At 54.2% G+C, this 19578-nt stretch overlaps 1 protein-coding gene across 7 annotated transcripts in view; it reads left to right on the top strand.

Moving 5' to 3' along the window:
* Window positions 1-19578, top strand: part of PAX5 (paired box 5) — a 148502-nt gene that overhangs the window by 82686 nt on the left and 46238 nt on the right. The gene's annotated exons all lie outside the window — the stretch shown is intronic.

Here is a 19578-nt window from a genome sequence, read left to right as displayed (position 1 = left end):
CCCCCAGTCCCAACCTGCACCCCACGCACTGGCACCTGACTGGCAATCAGAAAGTTTGTCTCTGGTCTTGGGCTTTGAAATCAGGAAGTTTGTCCCTGGTTTTGGGCTTTCTTGCTTGTTTCTGACACAGGCACCTGGCCCCTTTGGCTGTACAGGGTGTTGCAGAGGGGCATTCTCAGTACCTACACCTATTTGGTGGAGGTGAGAAATTAATTGGGGCAAGATAATTTTATATAAAAATATAGATTTATTAAATTCAATATTCTGAACTCTCACCACCCCCAACCACTGTATATTAATATTAAAGGTTGTACACAGTTATGAAAACAATTTAGGATAAAATATGTACAGGGATTTGTTATTTAACTAGCAAACATTCAAACTATAAACAGAGAGAGGAGTTTTCCCCATGGCTTAATGCTGCTTGGGATCTTTATGCTATTTGCCCAGCAGAGCAGGCTGAAACTCTTTCTACTCTGTGGCAGAGGCAACAGATTTTACAGAGGTATTGAAGCTTTTACTCACAAGTCTTATTAATTATTAATCACCCTCTGGGGCTGTGTCACAGCCTATGTCTAATGTCCAGACTTCAGGGGATCTCTGCCTGTGGACTTGGAGGCTGGAATCTTCCCAACTTGAGGGGAGAGGATAAGTCTTCCCAGTTTCTGGCCAGGGGAAGGTTGCTCTCTTCTCTCAGGTGGCCAGAACGAGAGGACACAGCCTCAGGCTGCGCCAGGGGAGATTTAGGCTGGAGGTGAGGAGAAAGTTCTTCACTGAGAGAGTCATTGGACACTGGAATGGGCTGCCTGGGGAGGTGGTGGAGTCGCCGTCCCTGGAGCTGTTCAAGGCAAGATTGGATGTGGCACTTGGTGCCATGGTCTAGCCTTGAGCTCTGTGGTAAAGGGTTGGACTTGATGATCTGTGAGGTCTCTTCCATCCTTGGTGATACTGTGATACTGTGTGATACTGTGATACTGTGATACTGTGAAATAAGTTTTCTCTAACCTTTGTTCTCCTGGCGAGGGACGATCTCTGCCTTTGGTGCTGCTGGCTTCTTCTGGATGCATTGTCCAGGGATTCTGAGCTGGCAGGGTTTCAGGAACAGGAGAATGGTTGTTCATGGCTTCAGGCTGTGTGTGTGTGCACAGACAATCCAGAGTCTGCTTCCTGGTTCTCTCAGCAGCAGTGGCTTTCACCAGGCAATGATAGGCAGCAGGCATGCAAAGTGTGCGCGGCTGCTGGGAGTATGAGCTCCGTAGGTAAGGCAGTGCAGGATCTGGTCCCAACAGCACAATGGTGTGCAGATGTGCACAGCTGGCTTAGGAGGCTATAGGCTCCTTATATATGTATGTGCAGGCTTAAATGAGCTCTGCAAGAAAGGTGTGCAGGCAGGTAAGCTGCGAGTGAGCCAGAGCATGGGGTCTGAGCCTCTGAGCTATCTGAGTGGCTGAGCTATGCAGGATCTGTGCCTGTGGATCTGAGCTGAGCGCTGCAATGGGGTCCGAGCTGAGCTGCGGGTAGGGTCAGAGCACATTGTTTACCTGTGCACCCCTATTTATTGACTGTGGGCCAAGATTAATGGCCTCTTTGGCCACTAGAATGACCAATCAGGTTGGCAGTTAGCCAAACCTTACCATAATAGGCAGAAGGCTCTTGCCTGGACTTTCCCAAATATGGGGATCACATGGGCTTGCCCCAGGGAGACATGAGCTGGGTGTGTGTGGCTTACACAACCTGTTTACAACCAGGGGTGCTGGCAGAAAAACATGTCCAGGCAAGGCAAGGCATAAACAAGCCTGGTTTTGGGCCTACAGGCCCTCCACAACACAGGGGTTCCAGAGAGGATGAATTTTGGATGGTTTTAGTTCCAGCCAGTGCTTTGTGCCAGATCTGGACTGTAACTGTGCATGAGGGCTGAGCATTGGAGGGGAAAGCACAGGCTGAGTGGCTGAGGAATGCAGCACCATCTGCATCTGCTCAGCATCCCCAGGCTGGAGGGTGATAAGTTTTGTGGCCACCTCCTCAGTTGTGACCCACTGCTTCTCACAGAAATGGTGAGGAAATAGCAAAGTTGTGTCCTGGAGGGATTGCAGGAATCATCCAAAGGAAATTTCACTCTGCTTGCTCTGTGTTCCCTGTGCCTGTTCTCTCTGTGTGTCCCTGCTGCACTTGGGTCACCACTGGAGCTTCTCTTCCTTGCTGCTGAAAGGAGAGGTGGTGCTGGTGTCCTTGGGGTGCTGTGGGGGCACTGCTCCTCTATCCCAGGCCACAAGAGCAGTTCTGAAAGCAAATGACGCAAAATTGTTTTCAGCCAAGATGGCTTCAGTCTTGGGCTCTACTCCTAGAAGTTTGGAAGTACTCAGTGTTTCCACGTTGCAGTGTGTGATAGACCAGCAGCCTGACCTGTGATGAGAGGACCACTCAATTTCTCTGTGTCTCTTTGGTTTCACTCTCTATGTGAGGTCCTCAACCCCTGTGCTCAGCGCTGGCTGCTGTGCTCCATCAGTGCTGTCCCCATTACTGCTGATGACATCTGCCCAGCTCCTTCCTGCTGCCTCAGCACTTCCCCAGCAGCCCCTGATTGTTACTAATTACCTGCAGATGCATTTTCCCTGCTCCAGCTTGATGACTTCAGCCTGGTCAGAATCACTTTGAGAGGACAAAGCAGCGCTGAGCTGACACCTTTCTGTGGCTCTGCAGCACGGGGCATGTCCTGACTGAGGTGTCCACTTCCATTAGCAGAGCCAGGAGCCACTGTCAGCAGCTTCATCTACAGCTGCAGAAGTGTCACAGCATCCCAGCATGGTGGGGGTTGGAAGGGCCCTCTGGAGATCACCCACTCCAACCCCCCTTCTCCAGCAGGAGGACTCATAACAGCTTGCCCAGAAGCACAATGGCCAGGGGGGGGTTGGAAGCTCTGCTGAGAAGGAGGTTCCACAGCCTTTCTGGGCAGCCTGCTCCATCCCTCCAGCACCCTCACAACAAACAAGTTGCTCCTTCTGCTCAGATGCAACCTCCTCGGCTCCAGCTTGTGCCCCTTGCCCCTTGTCCTGTCTCTGGGCATGAGTGAGCAGAGTCTTTCCCCACCCTCTTGCCCCCCACATGTCCTTTAGCTCCTGCTGAGTGTTGATCAGATCCCCTCTGGGGCTGCTCTTCACCAGGCTCTCAGCTCCAGGGCTCTCAGCCTATGCTCCTCACAGAGCTGCCCCAGGACCCTCAGCAGCTTTGTAGACTCGCCTGGACTCTCTCCAGCAGTTTCCAGCCTCTCTTGAACTGGGGAGCCCAGAGCTGGCCCCAGGACTCCAGATGTGGCCTGATTAGGGCAGAGTAGTTTGGGGGGAGATCTTCCCTTTTATGTGTCTTGGGAGTACCCCAAAGGAATCAAGAGTTTGGTCTTAGTGAGAAGCTGCACGAGTGGTGTGTGGTGAACTGTGTACATCCCAGCAGAGCAGATGATCTGTGTGGAGAGGTAAGGTGAGCAGCCTCACAGGCTGAACTCTTTGCTGAAGGTCCAGGTGGACCATGAAGGAAACATTGCCCACTCTTGCCTGGCCCCTGACAGCTCATCCCACCTCAGAACCAAGCCTCTTCTGAGTTCTGACTTCACTACTGCCAAGCTGAGGACAGAAGCTGATAGAGCTCTGCTGCAGACAGGAGCTGAGCTCTGCTCTCCTTTCCTCTGCACTGCTGGAACTGCTTCTGGAAGGAGCCAAGAGGGGGCTGCTTCTGTTTTGATCTGATCTGCCTTTTATGGACCCTGAGACACCTCAGCACTCCTTGTGCAGGAAAGTGCTGTGAGGTTCAGAAGCAAAGACAAAGCTTCCCTGCATAGCCTTGGGTAAGACATCATCAGATATGGCTCTGGGCTCTCTTGCACACCTGATGTTCACAGTGAGGGCAGCTCTTACTGCAGAGAGGCACAGAAGTGGTGCAGGGTCAATCACCCACTAGAGTGAAGTCCCAGAAGTGGGGGATTCTATGTGAGCAGAAGTTTAATCCCAAAAGCTTCTGTCCAGGTGGTTCTACAGTTTGCTATTGTGGGTTTAGGTTTAAACCCAGAGCTTGGTGACCACAGTGAAAGAACCTGGGCTCCTTTTATCCTTTGAATGCCTTTGTGCCTTAAGAGTGATGTAGCAGTGGACTCCCCTCACTGACATCCCACTGTTCAAGATGCCAGCAGGAGGTCATCCTTGCAGCAAGATCTGCAGGCTGAAAGGAGAAAGCTCCTGGAGAAGGTGATTTCACCCCATGTGTATCTGGGTGTAAAATCAGGGGTTCATAGTCACAGGCTGGATTTGGGTCCATACAATTATAGAATGGGTCAGGTTAGAATGGATCTTGAGGACCATCCAGCTCCAACAGCCCTGCCACGGGCAGGGACACCTCCCACTATCCCAGCTTGCTCAAGGCCTCATCCAACCTGGCCTTGAACACCTTCAGGGAGGGGGGATGCTCATTGGAGGGTGCCTGTCTCTTTCCAGTGGCCCCTGAGGGCATGAGGAGCACTTTGCTGAAGCTGGACCTGCAAAGGTGAGCTGGATCTTCCCTGAGGACAGGGAGGAGGGGCAAATGAAAGTCCTGGGGGGAGCCACCATGCAGCTGATGATGGCTGAAATATTGGAAGGTGAGAATTTTGCTGCTGAACAATAGGATTTGGACAATTTGTCTTTCAAAGAAGGAAGTTTTTCAGTCCCTGGGTGAAAAGGGGTTCCAGAGTGAGCTATTTTTGCTAGAAAGAAGATCATGGAACATTTCCACAATTTCCTCCACACAGTTTTGAAGAAGGCCAAGAAAGGCTGAGTGATCTTGAAACTGGTTTTTCTTTTCTTTTTTCACAGAAAAAATGCCTTGCCTTTTTTTTTTTTTTTTTTTTTTTCCTGGCTAATTGGGGTAGTGAAAACAAAAAGTTTCCTTCTGAGGCCATTATGTTTGGGTCGAGTATCTTGTCCTCACTTGGGAATCTTGATCAGTGATTAAACATCCAGCAGCACCCAGGTGGCCAAGAAGGGCATCAGCATCCTGGTCTGGAACAGAAATGCTATGGGCAGCAGGAGCAGAGCAGGAGCACTGCCTAGGCCACAGATTGAGTGCTGGGTTCAGTTCTGGGCACCTTCCTTCCAGAAAGACATTGAGAGGCTGGAGCAAGTCCAGAGAAGGGCAACAGAGGTGGGGAAGGGTCTGGTGAAGAGGTCTGAGGAGGAGCTGCTGAAGGAGTTGGGGGTGTTTAGTGAGGAGAAGAGGAGGCTGAGGGAGACCTCATTGCTGTCTGCAGCTCCCTGAGAGGAGGCTGCAGCCAGGTGGGGTTTGGGCTCTTCTGCAAGGAACAAGTGACAGGAGAAGAGGAGAAAGCCCCAGGTTGCCCCAGGACAAGTTTAGGTTGGACATGAGGAACACTTCCTTCATGGAAAGGGTTGTCAAGGCCTGGCGCAGGCTGCCCAGGGCAGTGCAGGAGTGTCCACCCCTGGAGGGGTTTCCAGGCTGTGTAGCTGTGGTGCTGAGGGCCCTGTTTGGTGGTGCCCTGGCAGTGCTGGGTTAAGGGATGGACTCCATGATCTCAGCGGTGCGTGTGGTGATGAGGGGTGTGGTTTGGTGGCAGTGGCTTAGCAGCAGTGGTGGGATTGTGAGCTCTGGGTGAGCTATTGGGCACAATGGTGTCAGAGGTCCCTTACCACTTCAGCAGCTCTGTGACTGTATGTTCTGAGGTCTCCTCTAACCAAAACACTGAACTCCAGGTATTCCTTTAGTTTCTGTGGTGCTGCCTGGAAGCTTAGGAGCTTGCTGGTGGGTGGCTGGCTCCAGGTGCAGCACAGCTTGGCGCCCAGGCTTGGGTAGGTAACAGTGCAGATGTTCCCCATCACCCATCCCTCTCTCCCAGCTGGAAGCCTAGTCAAAAGGCCACCCCAGCTCCCTGGGCTAAGGCAGCCAACGTGAGAGATAAAAGTGCCATTTTTAGTGGCACTGCTGAATTTCTCCCATTTGTCTGAATTCTTATCTTGCTGCTCAAAACCAGAACCAAGCACGTTGGAGGCCACTGGTCCCCCACCAAGACCCAGGCTATTAACTGCCTCTTTTGATGATGCTCAGCACCAGGTCCCAGCAGATGGATTTAAACGTGGAATGTAAGGATGGTAAACATCTTTTGGTGCAAAGCATGGAGAACAACAATTTGCATTTGCATAGCATCTTTTTACTTAAAGGATTTTGCAATCTCTAATTAATTAAAATCTGCCTCCCCCACCCCCTGCCCCCCAGCACCGTTGTGGAGTGGATAATAAAAACAACTCGAGCAGCCATGGCAGCAGGATTAAGACAAGAGGGTTCTGGTGGCCCTGAGCTGGTCCTGATTGCAGCAGGGCTGGGGCTGAGAAGCAGAGAATCCTTTGGAAGAGGCATTCAAGGTCATGGAGTCCAACCCCTACCCCAGCACTGCCAGGGCACCACCAAACCATGGCCTGCAGCACCACAGCTATATGGCTTTGAAACCCTTCAGGGATGGGAACTCCACCACTGCCCTGGGCAGCCTGGGACCAGCACTGACCACCCTCAAGGGGAAGTAATTTTTCCTCTTGGTCAACCTAATCCTCTCCTGGTGCAGCTTGAGGCCTTTGCCTCTTATCCTGCCTCTTCTTGTTTGGAAGCAGATCCCAACCCTCACCTGGCTCCTCTCAGGCAGCTGTAGAGACCAATGAGGTCTCCCTTCAGCCTCCTCCAGGCTGAACACTCCCAGCTCCCTCAGCTGCTCCTCTCCAGCCCTGTTCTCCAGACCCTCCTCCACCTTGGTTGTCCTCCCTGAGCACAGGGTGGCCTCAGCTGACCAGGTCTGGGTCACTTCTGCTCTGGGACCTGGCCCACTGAGGAGGTTCCCTACAGATGCATGGGAGACAGAGAGTTGCTGGACCAATGGCTTGGGAAGAGAGGCAGTGGAGACACAGAGAGAGCTCAGGGGCTCTGTGCAATGCAGGGTGATGGAAAGCATGCCAGGGGCACACCTGGTGTCTGCCAGCAGCACACACTCTCCTGCCACTGCCTAGGAATGGGAGCAAGGGGGAATCTTCAGTCTGGGAGGGACTTAGGAGGAATCTAGGAGGCATCTAGGAGGAATCTAAGAGGAATATAGGAGAAACTTAGGAGGACAACACAAAGCTGGGGTGTGAGGTGTCCCAGCTGACATGAGCAGCAAGAGGGGTGGGTGCTGTTTCTGGGGTGCTGTGCAGTGCTGGTGCTTCCCCAAGGGCCTGGCTGTGGGCAGCCCTGTGAAGCCCAGGGAGTGAGGTCCCCAGCCTCATGCTGTGGTCTCCAGGAGAGATGGCTCAAGTGCAGAGCCAGGACCAGGGGCAGCATGATGCTGCTGAAGCTCTGGCAACTCCATGTCGACAGCAGCTGCTTGCTGTTCCCAGTAGGGATGGGCAAGGGTGCCCATTGCTGAGACAAGGCAGAAACAGGCTTCAGGTGCTCTGAGGGTGTTTTGGGAGAGGTGTGTGTGTGTGTATGACTTCTGCTACAGCAGAGGGGAGCTTGGCCTTGTTTTCATGGGGGCATGGCATGGTCTGGGTTGAAGGGACCTTTAGAGACCATCTCTTCCATCTAGCAGGGACATCCTCAGTCAGAGCAGACTGCTCACAGCCACAACCTGACCTGCAGTGGTGCCAGCCATGAGGCAGCTTCCACCTCTATGGGCACCCTGGATCAGTCTTTCCCCACCCTCAGGATCAAACCTTTCTGCCTTCTCTCCACTCTCAATCTCCCTCTTTGAGTCCAAACCATTCCCCCGTGGCCTGTCACAACAGACCCTGCTCGAAAGCCTGTCTCCAGCTTTCTGCTGGGCCTCTTGAAGCACCCCTCACTAGCCCAGGCTGCCCAAGGTTTCATTCAGTCTGGCCTTGAACACCTCCAGGAATGGAGCATCCACAACTGTTTGGGTGCCTCCAGCACCCCAGAGTTAAGAACATCTTGGTAGTGCCTGATCCAGACCCTCCCCTTTAAGTGTAAACGACAATGCCCTGCCCTGTCACACTGTGCCCATGTGAGAAGCCATGAACCCCATGAGGTGCCCAGGGACCCACCTCTCCAGCCTGTGAAGGTCTCTCTGGATGGCATCTTGTCCCTCCAGCATGCTGACCACACCGCCCAGCTTGGTGTCACCAGCAAACCTGCTGGAGCTCTCTCAGCCACACTGTCCCTGGGGTTCAAACCTGCTGAAGAAGCACTGACCCTGAGGATGTCCACTGGCCCCATGTGGACTGCAGCTCTCTGAGTGCAGCCACCCAGCCAGCTCCTGAGCACTGAGTGTCCATCTCTCAGACCCTTCTCTCTCCGGTTTACAGGCAGGGCTGCCCCAGGCAATAGTGTCCTGGGCTCTGCACCAAGGCTCTGGTGTGGCAGGGTGCCCCAGGGATGTCCACATGCTCTGCTCTGCAAGGTGTTGCCTGCAGGCACTCACTGAACTTCTTGCTTTCTCTAGCGGCTGCTCTGAGGTCCCCCTGGCTGCAGCAGGCACTGGGGGAGTGGTCCACACCAGTCCCTTCCCACTGTAGAGGCCCACGATGGCCCTGCAGCCCCTGCAGCGGGGAAGGCAGCACCACTGCTGTGGATGTGGTGATCCCATGCTCACCACCCTTGCTCCAGCCTGAGGCCAAGCTTGGCACAAAGATGGTGCAGGGAACAGGAACTTGACGGAGGGGGATGCAGGGATGGAGACAGCTGAGGAGCATCCCTGAGCATCAGACAAGCCCTGTGGGGAGCAGGACAGCTCTACAGCTCTGCTTGGGCCATTAAACAGCTGTCTTCAAGGGAATCTGGGCTCAGGAAATCCCACCATGGTGGGGCTGGAAGAGACCTCTGGAGACTATCCAGTCCACATGCCCCCACCCACCCCCACCCCCAGCCGGGGATCGCAGTGGCCGGAGGCAGTTGGAATCTTTCCAGAGAAGGAGACTCCACAACCTCTCTGGGCAGCCTGGGCCAGGGCCATTCTCTGACCTTCCCAATCTTTCTTCTCATTTACTTATTTTCCTTTTAGTTATTTCCCCTTTTTTTTCTCTCCCTCTCTTTTCCATTCCTGTGCCGCCAAACCTGCATCCTTCCTCTGCAGTGCATTAAGGGTGTGAGTGAAATTGATGGCTGGAACCTCTCAAGTCTTTATGATGATGAATGGCTTTGACTGCCAAAGCCTTTTATTGTCTGTGATGTGGGGAGAAGGGGGGGTGATGGATGGTTGCCCCACTGTGCTGCTTAATACAGTTATAAATCCTGACACCATGGTGGGATGGGGACCTCCTCTGGCCTCCCTCCCACCTCACTTCTGTCTCACTGCTCACCATCCTCAGCCATGTTCCTCAGAAAAAGGAACCCTTCAGGGGGGCAGCTTTCAGCCAAGAGCTTCCAGTGGAAGTTTATGGAGAAGAGAAAGCTGCAGGGAGACCTTAGAGCAGCCTTCCTGTACCTGAAAGGGCTTGAAGAGAGACGAGGAGATACTTCTGACAAGGGCTGGGAATGCCCAAAGGACAATGGCTTTGAGCTGGGAGAGGGAAGACTGAGAGTGGAGAGGAGGAAGAAATTGTTGAGAGTGAGATGGGGAGACACTGGCACAGGCTGCCCAGGGAGGCTGTGGCTGCTCTCCCCCTGGAGGTGTTGAAGGCTAGGCTGGATGAGGCCTCGAGAAACCTGGGCTGGTGAAAGTTGTCCCTGCCCATGGCAGGGGGTTGGAACTGGATGGTCTTTGAAGTCCCTTCCAACCCAAACCCTTCTGCTGAGCAAGCTCTGAGCATCTCACACAGACCTGGGCAGGCTGTGCAGTGGGGGAGATGCCCCTCAGCCCTGGTACCACTGCAGCATCCCATGGCCATGAACAGATTCCCTGACAGAAAGATCACATTGGAATACTTTTGCTCAACTGACACATTTCTTGATAGAGATGAATCATGGAATCATTTAGGTTAGAAAAGGCCTCCAAGATCATCAGGTTCCAACCCTTAACCCAGCACTGCCAGGGCACCACCAAACCAAGACCCTCAGCACCACATCTCTATGGCTTTGAAACCCCTCCAAGGATGGGGACTCCAGCACTGCCCTGGGCAGCCTGGGACAGGCCTAGATAACTCTTTCTGTTCCTCATGCCCAACCTGAACCTGCCCTGGGACAACTTCATGCTCTTCCCTCTCTGCTTTTGCTTGCTTTTTGCTTGGGACCCAATCCCCACTTGGTTCCAGCCTCCTCTCAAAGAGCTGTAGAGAGCAGAGAGGTGTCCTTTTATCCTCTTTTCCTCCAGGATCAACAGTCCCATGTCCCTCAGCTGCTCTTCATAAGTTCTCTAGACCCTTCTCCATGATCTCCACACCCTTCCCCACCTTTGTTGCCCTCCTCTGGACTTGCTTCAGCCCCTCAGTGTCCTGGGTGTGAGGGGTCCAGAACTGAACTCAGCTCTCAGGATGCAACCTTAGCAGTGCTGAGCCCAGGGTCACAATCCCTGCCCACACCATTGCTGATCCAGACCAGGATGCTGGTGCCCTCCTTGGCCACCTGGGCACTGCTGGCTCATCTCCAGCTGCTGTCACCCAGCACCCCCAGGGCCTTTTCTACTGGGCACTTTCCAGTCGCTCTGTCCCCAGCCTGGAGCCTTCCTGGGATTGTTGTGACCCAAGGGCAGGACCCAGCCCTTAGCTATGTTGAACCTCATCCCATTGACCTCAGCCCACAGACTCATCCTGTCCAGATCCCTCTGCAGACCCTCCCTACCCTGCAGCAGACCACCACTGCCAGACCAGTTGCCCTGAAGAAAGCTGCAGTGATAAACTGACACCAAGGTACCTGTGTCTGCTAATTTGGCAATGAACTTGCAGTAGTGGGGAGGGAAACCAGCATGATTCCAAGTCAGCCAGGAGATCAGGCCTCCCTCAGTGTCTCCTCCTCACTGCCAAGATGTTGCAGATGCCTGGGCAGATGAGTTTGGTGTTTAAGTTCCAAACAAGGCACACATTCTATAGGGTTGTGACAGCAGCAGTGCCATGGCCAAACACAATCAAAGCCCTTCCTGTGTCCCATGGCTGTTGCAGTTCCACATCTCATCTGTTTATGGCTCTGAACCCACTGGAGGACCCTTTCTGCAGGATAGTTTCTGCAGGACACGTTCTGTGCTGTAATCCACATGTGTGTTATTTCCTGGGCTACCTGGAGCACCAGCTGAGCTTGCATGGTGGGAGTGCTCCCCACCCACCAGACAGCTTGGGGAGGGGGGGGGGCGGGTAGGACTTGGAATAAGAATCTGGTCCTGCTGCCTTCCACACAGATGGAAAGTGCAACCTGGCCTCCAAGTGATTCCCAACAAGGAGTTCCTTCAGCTGCAGGGAACAAAACCCTGAGGAGAGGGACTTGGGGGTGCTGGCAAATGAGAAGCTCAACAGGAGCCAGCAGTGTGCACTTGCAGCCCAGAAAGCCAAGCAGAGCCTGGGCTGCATCAGGAGAAGTGTGACCAGCAGGCTGAAGAAGGTGATTCTCCCCCTCTAATCTGCTCTGCTGAGACCCCACCTGGAGTGCTGCATCCAGCTCTGGAGCCCCCATTACAAGAGGGATGTGGAGATGCTGGAGTGTGTCCAGAGAAGGGTCACTGGGATGCTCAGAGGGCTGGAGCAGCTCTGCTGTGAGGACAGATTGAAAGAGTTGGGGCTGCTCAGTCTGGAGAAGAGGAGGCTCCGAGGTGACCTTCTTGTGTCCTTCCAGGATCTGAAGGGGGCCTACAAAAAAGCTGGGGAGGGACTTTTCAGGATATCAGAGGGTGACAGGCCCAGGGGGAATGGAGTGAAGCTGGAGGTGGGGAGATTCAGACTGGACATGAGGAGGAAGTTGTTCAGCATGAGAGTGGTGAGAGCCTGGAATGGGTTGCCCAGGGAGGTGGTTGAGGCCCCATGGCTGGAGGTGTTTAAGGCCAGGCTGGATGAGGCTGTGGCCAGGCTGATCTAGGGTAGGGTGTCCCTGGCCATGGCCATGGCAGGGGAGTTGCAAGTAGATGATCCTTGTGGTCCCTTCCAACCCTGGCTGACTCTATGGTTCTATGAAAACTCTTCAGTTTTGACAATTAGAAGTATTTAGGTGGGGAAAAAAACCCTGAAACCCAAGCACGTCAACAGTTCCACAGCTCCACTTTTTCCAGGCAGAATGCCTGATTTTAGCTATTCAGGGTAAAAATAGAGCCACTGGAATTCCAGAATGTGGTGGATCTGGGCTGTGCTGAGCCCTCATTAAGATGTTAAAATTCAGAGTGTGAGTGTTTTTTGTTGGTGTGAGGAGCTGAAAACTGCTGATGGCAGTAGCCATGATCCTCAAGTAGGAGATGTCTCTGTCCTCCCAGATTAATTCCAGATGCAGGTTATAAATATTGATCCTCCTGGGGTGGAAGGGTTTCAGAGAAAGGAGAAAGGCTTGGCCCTGAGGGCAGGGAGAGCCTGGCCCAGGGTGCCCAGAGAGGTGGGAGATGCCCCATGGCTGCCACCCTTGCAGGTCAGCGTGTCTGTGGCCTTGAGCAACCTGCTGTGATTGGGGATGTCCCTGCTGGCTGCAGGGGGTTGGACTGGATGAACTTGGGAGGTCCTTTCAGAGCGTCGTGTGGCCTCCTCTGTCTCACTCCAACAGGTCCCTGTCTGTGCTGTGCTGAGGGCTCCAGAGCTGCCCCAGCACTTCAGGGAGGGTCTCAGCAGAGTGCATCAGAGGGGCAGAATCCCCTCCCTGCCCTGATGCCCCTGCTGCTGAGGATCAGCCCAACCTGGGGTAGTGGAAGGTTGAAGATCTCTTCCAACCCAACTCATTCTATGAGTGCCTTGAGCAGCCTGGGGAGGTGTCCCTGCCCGTGGCAGGGGTTTTGGCACTGTATGATCTTTGAGATCCCTTCCAACCCAAGCCATGCTGTGGCTTTTGGTTGCTGGAGAAGCAGTAGCTGGAGCCCATCCAGCTCTCACAGTGCACATCTCATTTTCAGGAACATCTGTGGCTGCACAGCAAAACACTACCCAGGCTCATCTCCATCTCCCTCTCTGCTGGTGGTTTTTCTGGTTGTAGTGACAGTGTCTGGAGACCTGTTAGAGCCAGGGGACTTTGTACTTCTTCACAAACTGAGATTGGCTTCGTGCTCCTGGTGGTTAACAAAGAGAGGAAACAGCTCCTGGGCATACACAGCCAAGCTAGATGCTGGGAAAGAAACAAAAGGGGGAAAAAAAAACCACTTCATTTGAAGATTGTCACCAAGGAGCTGCTCCCACCACTTCTGCAGCATATTGAGCAGCTTGCTTGGCATTTGGAGGCAGGGGAGTCCCTCATCGTCTCCTGGAGCTGCTGAGCCTCTTGGCACAGGACTTGTGGACAAGAGGGACAATGGTCTCCTGGAGTGCATCAAAGAGTGTGGCCAGCAGGTCAAGGGAGGTTCTCATACCCCTCTGGTCTGCCCTGGTGAAGCCACATTTGGAGCACTGTGCCCAGTTCTGTGCTCCCCAGATCAAGAGGGGCAGGGAACTAATGGAGGGAGCCTGGAGGAGGCGAGGAAGACACCGAAAGGGCTGGAACCTCTGTGTGAGGAGGAAAGGCTGAGAGGTCCAGGGATGAGAGCCTGGAGAAGAGAAGGTTGAGAGGGGATATGATAAATGTTTATAAATATATGAAGGAGGGGAAGAAGGGGCCAGGCTCTGCTCAGTGGTGCCCTGGGACAGGACAAGGGGCAAGGGGCACGAACTGGAGCCCAGGAGGTTCCATTTGAGCAGGAGGAGCAACTTGTTTGTTGTGAGTGTGCTGGAGGGCTGGGGCAAGCTGCCTAGGGAGGTTGTGGAGTCTCCTTGTCTGGAGACCTTCCAACCCCACCTGGAAGTGTTCCTGTGTGATCTGCCCTGGGCGACCCTTTCCTGGCAGAGGAGGTTGAACTGGGTGACATCCAGAGGTCCCTTCCAAGCCCACCATGCTATGACTGCGGGGTTCTGTGATCTATGCAGCAGTGTGGTGATTGCCACAGAGCTGCTCTGCCAGAGCCTGCTGTGCTGTGCTTATGAGCAGCTGCTGTGCTGCAGGAAGGAAACAACAATGAGGAGGATGCGCTGTGCCGGCACGCGTTGAGAGCACTGATCAAACCACACGAGATCCCACTCCACACATAATGTGCATTGGAGGGCAAAATTAGATTGAGAAGTAAATGGAGCCTAAAATTTCCATGGCTTTCTTAGTCAGGAAGCTGCTCTATAGCCTGGTTTAATTCTCCTCCTTCTTCCAGTCACTGCCTGCAGTGTGCTGGCTGCAGGGCAGCTGGGAAAGGATGAGATGAGGAACCCCATCTGGAATGAGAGGCTGCAGAACCTCTGCTATGGGGCCAGGATGGAAGAGCTGGGGCTGTGCAGCCTGGAGAAGAGAAGGCTGCAGGGAGAGCTTAGAGCTGCATTTCAATAGCTGCAGGGGAGCTGCAGGCAGGCTGGGGAGGGACTGTTGAGAAGGGCCTGTGGGGCTAGGCTGAGGGGCAGTGGTTTGGAAGTGGAGCAGGGCAGAGTTAGGTTGGACATCAGGAGGAAGTTGTGCAGAGTGAGGGTGGGGAGACCCTGGCATAGGCTGCCCAGGGAGGTGGTGAAGGCTCCATCCCTGCAGATACAGGTCAGGCTGGAGGTGTCTCTGTGCAGCCTGCTCTGGTTGGAGGTGTCCCTGCTGCCTGCAGGGGGTTGGACAAGATGCCCTTGGAGGGTCTCTTCTCTGTGATTAAGTTGGCAGTGGGTTGTGAGTTGTGTAGGGGGTGCTTAGCCCAGAGGTGCAAGGGGAAGTGAGATGCAGTGGTCCATGGGAACAGAGCAGCAGCCAGGCCAGCACTCCCCACCCATGAGCAGGAGAAGGGGCTTTTCCTTGAGGGTTTCTACATTTTGTGTCTGGTTTATTTGGTGTTCTTGATTTGGGTTCTGAGCTACTTCATCAATTCATAGATTCGCAGAATGGTTTGGCTTGGAAGGGACCTCAAAGGTCATCCAGCACCTAGTCCTTGCCATGGGGTAGGGACACCTCCTCCTAGCACAGGTTGCTCAAGACTCTCATGGAATGGGTTGGAAGGGACCTTGAAGACCATCCAGTTCCAAGTCCCCTGCCATGGGCTTTGCTCATGGCAGAGTGCTTGGAACTGGATGATCTTTGACCTTCCACCAGCCCAGGTTGCTCAAGGTCTCATCCAGACTGGCCTTGAACACCTCCATGGAGAGGGGCATCCACAGCCTCCCTGGGCAACCTGTTCCAACATCTCTCCATCCTCACTGATAAGAATTTCTCCCTCATCTGCATCCTCAATCTCCCCTAACCGAGCTTCAGTCCATTCCCTCTGGTGCTGCCACTGCAGAAGCCAGTGGAACTTGTTGGGATTTCCCCCCCTCTATTCTACTTTACTATTTTTATTATTTCCTTGCTGCTTGTAAAACACCCTGCAGGGTGAGCTGCCCTTGTCCAGACAACACAATTTCCAGGCTGGGATCTGCCGTGGCAGGAAGCCCATTATTTTTATGAGAGGCTTCTTTTTCTCTCCCCTTCAACACGTCTGCTTGACAGGAGGAGGCTAAGTGGTCTCCCTGATAAGTAGGCACATGGGGCTTCTTCCTCCTTTGAAGGCAACACTTGATGTCATTTCCAAACCAACACAGATTGCCCAGCAGGGCCACTTAATGTACACTGAATCCCTCTTGGAATGATGAGAGCCACTGGTCGCTGTAATTGGCACTGGTGCTGTGCCTGGAGCTGCAGGGGAAGGCCCTGCATGTCCCTGTCCCAGCTATGTGTCCCTGCTCAGATGTCCTCCCACAGCTGGGGGAAGCTGGTTTGGCTTCCTCGCAGGCTGCTGCATCTTGTTGTTTGCAGAGTGGCCTCTTCCCAAGCCTAGGTGACAAGCTATAGCAGTGCAGATGGGGACATGTGCCCACCCTGGCTGCTTTCAGCACAATCTCTGTCCCCTCCCTGCTGCCACTGGAGACAGAGGGATGGCATTTGTCACCTTTACCCTTGGTCTCCATATCAAGAGAAAACATCACTACAACGACACCTGTTTGAATTTCAGGGTACAAGTTGGTCTCATTCTTCAGATACATTTGGCTTCACACCAGGCTGGGGACAGAGTGGCTGGAAAGTGCCCAGCAGAAAAGCCTCTAGGGGTGCTGGGTGACAGCAGATGGAGATGAGCCAGCAGTGCCCCGGTGGCCAAGAATGGCACTGGCATCCTGGTCTGGATCAACAATGGTGTGGGCAGCAGGAGCAGGGCAGGGATTGTGCCCCTGTGCTGGGCACTGCTGAGGCCACAGCTTGAGTGCTGGGTTCAGTTCTGGCCCCTCACTCCCAGAAGGACATTGAGGGGCAGGAGCAGGTCCAGAGAAGGGCAAAGGGAAGGGTCCGTAGAAGAGGTCTGGGGAGGAGCAGCTGAGGCAGCTGGGGGTGTTTGGTGTGGAGAAGAAGAGGCTGAGGGAGACCTCATTGCTCTCTGCAGCTTCCTGAGAGGAGGCTGCAGCCAGGTTGGGGTTGGGCTCTGCTCTCTGTGGACAAATGAAAGGGCCTCAGGGTGCCCCAGGAGAGGTTCAGGTTGGACATGAAGAACAATTTCTTCCCCTTGAGGGTTATCCAGGCCTGCCTGGGCTGCCCAGGGCAGTGGAGGAGTCCCCATCCCTGGAGGGGTTTCAACACCATGGAGATGTGGTGCTGAGGCCCTGGTTTGGTGCTGCCCTGGCAGCGCTGGGTTAAGGGTTGGATTCAGTGACCCCAAAAGTCTCTTTTAAACAAAAGGTTAAAGGTTAAGAGCAAAAGGTTACGTTCTTTTTTATGCAGAAGGACTCTGCCCAGCAGTGTGCAGCCTTTACTCTTGTTTGGACCACTTCTGTATCTGCCCTCAGGTCATCACTCTTTGCAGATCAAAACTATTCCAGAGATGAAAATCAGATTTCATTGCCTTCTGTTTCCAAAGGAAAGCCAAATGCTCTGAACTCCTCAAAGCTTTAGGAGATGAAATGTCCAACTGAGCAGCATCTCTGCCTGCAGGACCTCCACATCTCCACAGCTCAAGGGGTTGGAGTTTGTTTGCATTCCTGCCCAATGATGAAAGGTTTCATACAGACCTGGGCTGGTTGTGGCAGGAGGGTGAAGCTAAGGCTGTGGTTTGCCAGAGGGTGCCCCAGCAGCTGCCCAGCACATCCCAGTGCTGAGCTGCTCAGCCAGGCTCTCCAGCCCATCAGCCTGCCTCTGCTGTTCCTGATGCTGAACCACAGCACCCCAGCATGGTGGGGGGATGGAAGGTGCTTCTGGTGACCTGATCTAGTGGGGATGTCCCTGCTGACTGCAGGTGGGCTGGACTAGATTACCTCTAGAAGACCCTTCTGGTGCAGGCCATTGTCAGATTCTATGGCTCTGTGATTCTATGACTCTGTGGTTCTATCATCCAGACCAACTCCTTGCCAGAGTAGGGTCACACAAGGCAGGTCACACAGGAGCACATCCAGAAGGGTTTGGAAAGCCTCCAGAGAAGGAGACTCCACAACCTCTCTGGGCAGCCTGCTCCAGTCCTCCAACACCCTCATACAACTTTCTCCTCCTGGCCTCCAGTTTGTGCCCCTTGGCCCTTGTCTTGTCCTTGGGCACTACTGAGCAGAGCCTGGCCCCATCCTTTTGCCCCCCCCATGTCCTTTAGCTCTTGATCAGCATTGATCAGATTCCCTTCGGGGCTGCTCTTCTCCAGGCTCTCAGCCCCAGGGCTCTCAGCCTTTGCTTCTCACAGAGATGCTGCAGGACCCTAGGCAGCTTCCCAGTCTCCCCTGGACTCTTCAGGAGTTCCCTGTCTCTCTTGAGCCGGGGACCCCACAACTGGTCTCAGTACTCCAGATGTGGCCTGACCAGGGCAGAGCAATGGAGGAGAACTTCTCCTGACATGCTGGCTACACTCTTCATGCAGCCCAGGGTACCATCTGCCTTCTTGGGTGCAGGGCCAAGACTGAAGAGACTCAGAAGCAGTGCCTAGAGCTCAGAAATGCTCTCAGCCAGGGGCCACAACAACATCTGTGCACAGGCACCATGGGTGGAACAGGATGGTGCTTGCAGGGAGCAGTGAGAGCCCCAGCCAGGACCCTGCTTTATGCAGTGCTTGGCTCCAGTGTTGGCCCCACTGTGTGGCTGAAGTGTCCAACATGGCACTGCCACCCTGCAGATCATGTCTGCCTGTGGAAGCCATGCACTTGCCCAGGGCTGCTGAGGTCTCCTGCGCTGATGTGACACCAGAGAACTCTCCTCATGCATCGCCATACTTGAGGAGACACTAGGATGTGTTGGTGCTGCAGCATGGGTGACCCTAGGGGTGGGCAAAGCTGTCTAGCAGCATCTTCTCCTTTGGGAGAGGCTTTGGACATGATCTTCAGCAACAGAGGGGTGCTGCAGGTTGTTCCCTGCAGGAGCCATGCTGGGGCGAGTGCCCATGTGTGACATGTGGGCTGTGCCTGCCCCAGAGAACCTTCTCCTGAGGGATGCTGCTCTGCCTGCAGCAGGATGCCCCTGAGATTCTTCTGCCCTGTTGCTCCTCTGATGCTGTCCAGGCAGGTGGAGGATGGGCAGGACCTCTCAGAAGAGGGTTAATGGATGTGTCACCATCAGCCTGCTGCGTGTCGTCCTGCAAGGTCTCATCCTTCTCTTGCTCACCTCCATCTGCCCTCCGTTCCTCTCAGTGCCTCCCTGACAGGTGAGGCACCAGGGATGGATGATTGTCCTCTCTGCAGGCAGTGGTGGTGTGCTCCTGGAGTGCAGTGGGACTCTCTACTCCTCTGCCGTGCATCTCCTCCTACACCCCTCCACACGTGGAGCTGGGCACCAGAGACCCAGGCATGCTGTGCCTTGCTGTGCCTGCAGCACCCAGGTGGCCCCATGCTGAGCTGGACAGAGAGCAGGTTGCAGGGCAGGAAGGTCTCACTTGCAACAGCCAGGGCAGGGGTTGGTTATCCTGAGGTGTTTCAGCAAGTGGCTCTTTGTTGGACACTGGAGTGGGGTGGGTTCTGCAGAGGCACTGCCTTAGAATCACCGAGTCCCAGACTGGGCTGTGTGGGAAGAGACCTTCCATGGCCATCCAGCCCAAGCCCAAGGCAGCCTCAAACAGAGCAGGCTATTCACAGCCACGAACAACCTGACCTGCAATGGTGTCAGCCATGGGGCAGCTCCCACCTCTCTGGGCAGCCTGGGCCAAGGTCTCCTCACTCTCAGTGCCAAACCTTTCTCCCTTCTCTCCACTCCTAATCTCCCTCTTTGAGTCCAAACCATCTCCCCTTGGCCTATCACAACAGACCCTGCTCAAAAGCTTTCTGCTGGGCCCCCTCAGACACTGCAAGGCCACCAGAAGGTGTCCCCTGTCCCGTCTGTACACCTCCCTGCTCTCTCTCACCCACCTAGGCTATCTGTTGCCCTCCAGTACTTTGTGGTCTGTGCATTGAACAAGGACTCAAACCAGGGAGCTTTAGCCTTGTGTTGAGGGAGGGGAAGGAGACCAAACAGACTTTGAAGATCAAGGTGGGTGATGGTGCAGCTCAGCTCAAGCCTGCAGGTAGAGCCTTCTGTAGGCAAACTTAGAAA

This window comes from Pogoniulus pusillus, chromosome Z (genome assembly GCF_015220805.1).
Source record: "Pogoniulus pusillus isolate bPogPus1 chromosome Z, bPogPus1.pri, whole genome shotgun sequence".
NCBI classification, from domain to species: domain Eukaryota; kingdom Metazoa; phylum Chordata; class Aves; order Piciformes; family Lybiidae; genus Pogoniulus; species Pogoniulus pusillus.
Note: the sequence above shows the minus strand (reverse complement) of the source record. Positions and strands in the feature narration are given on the sequence as shown.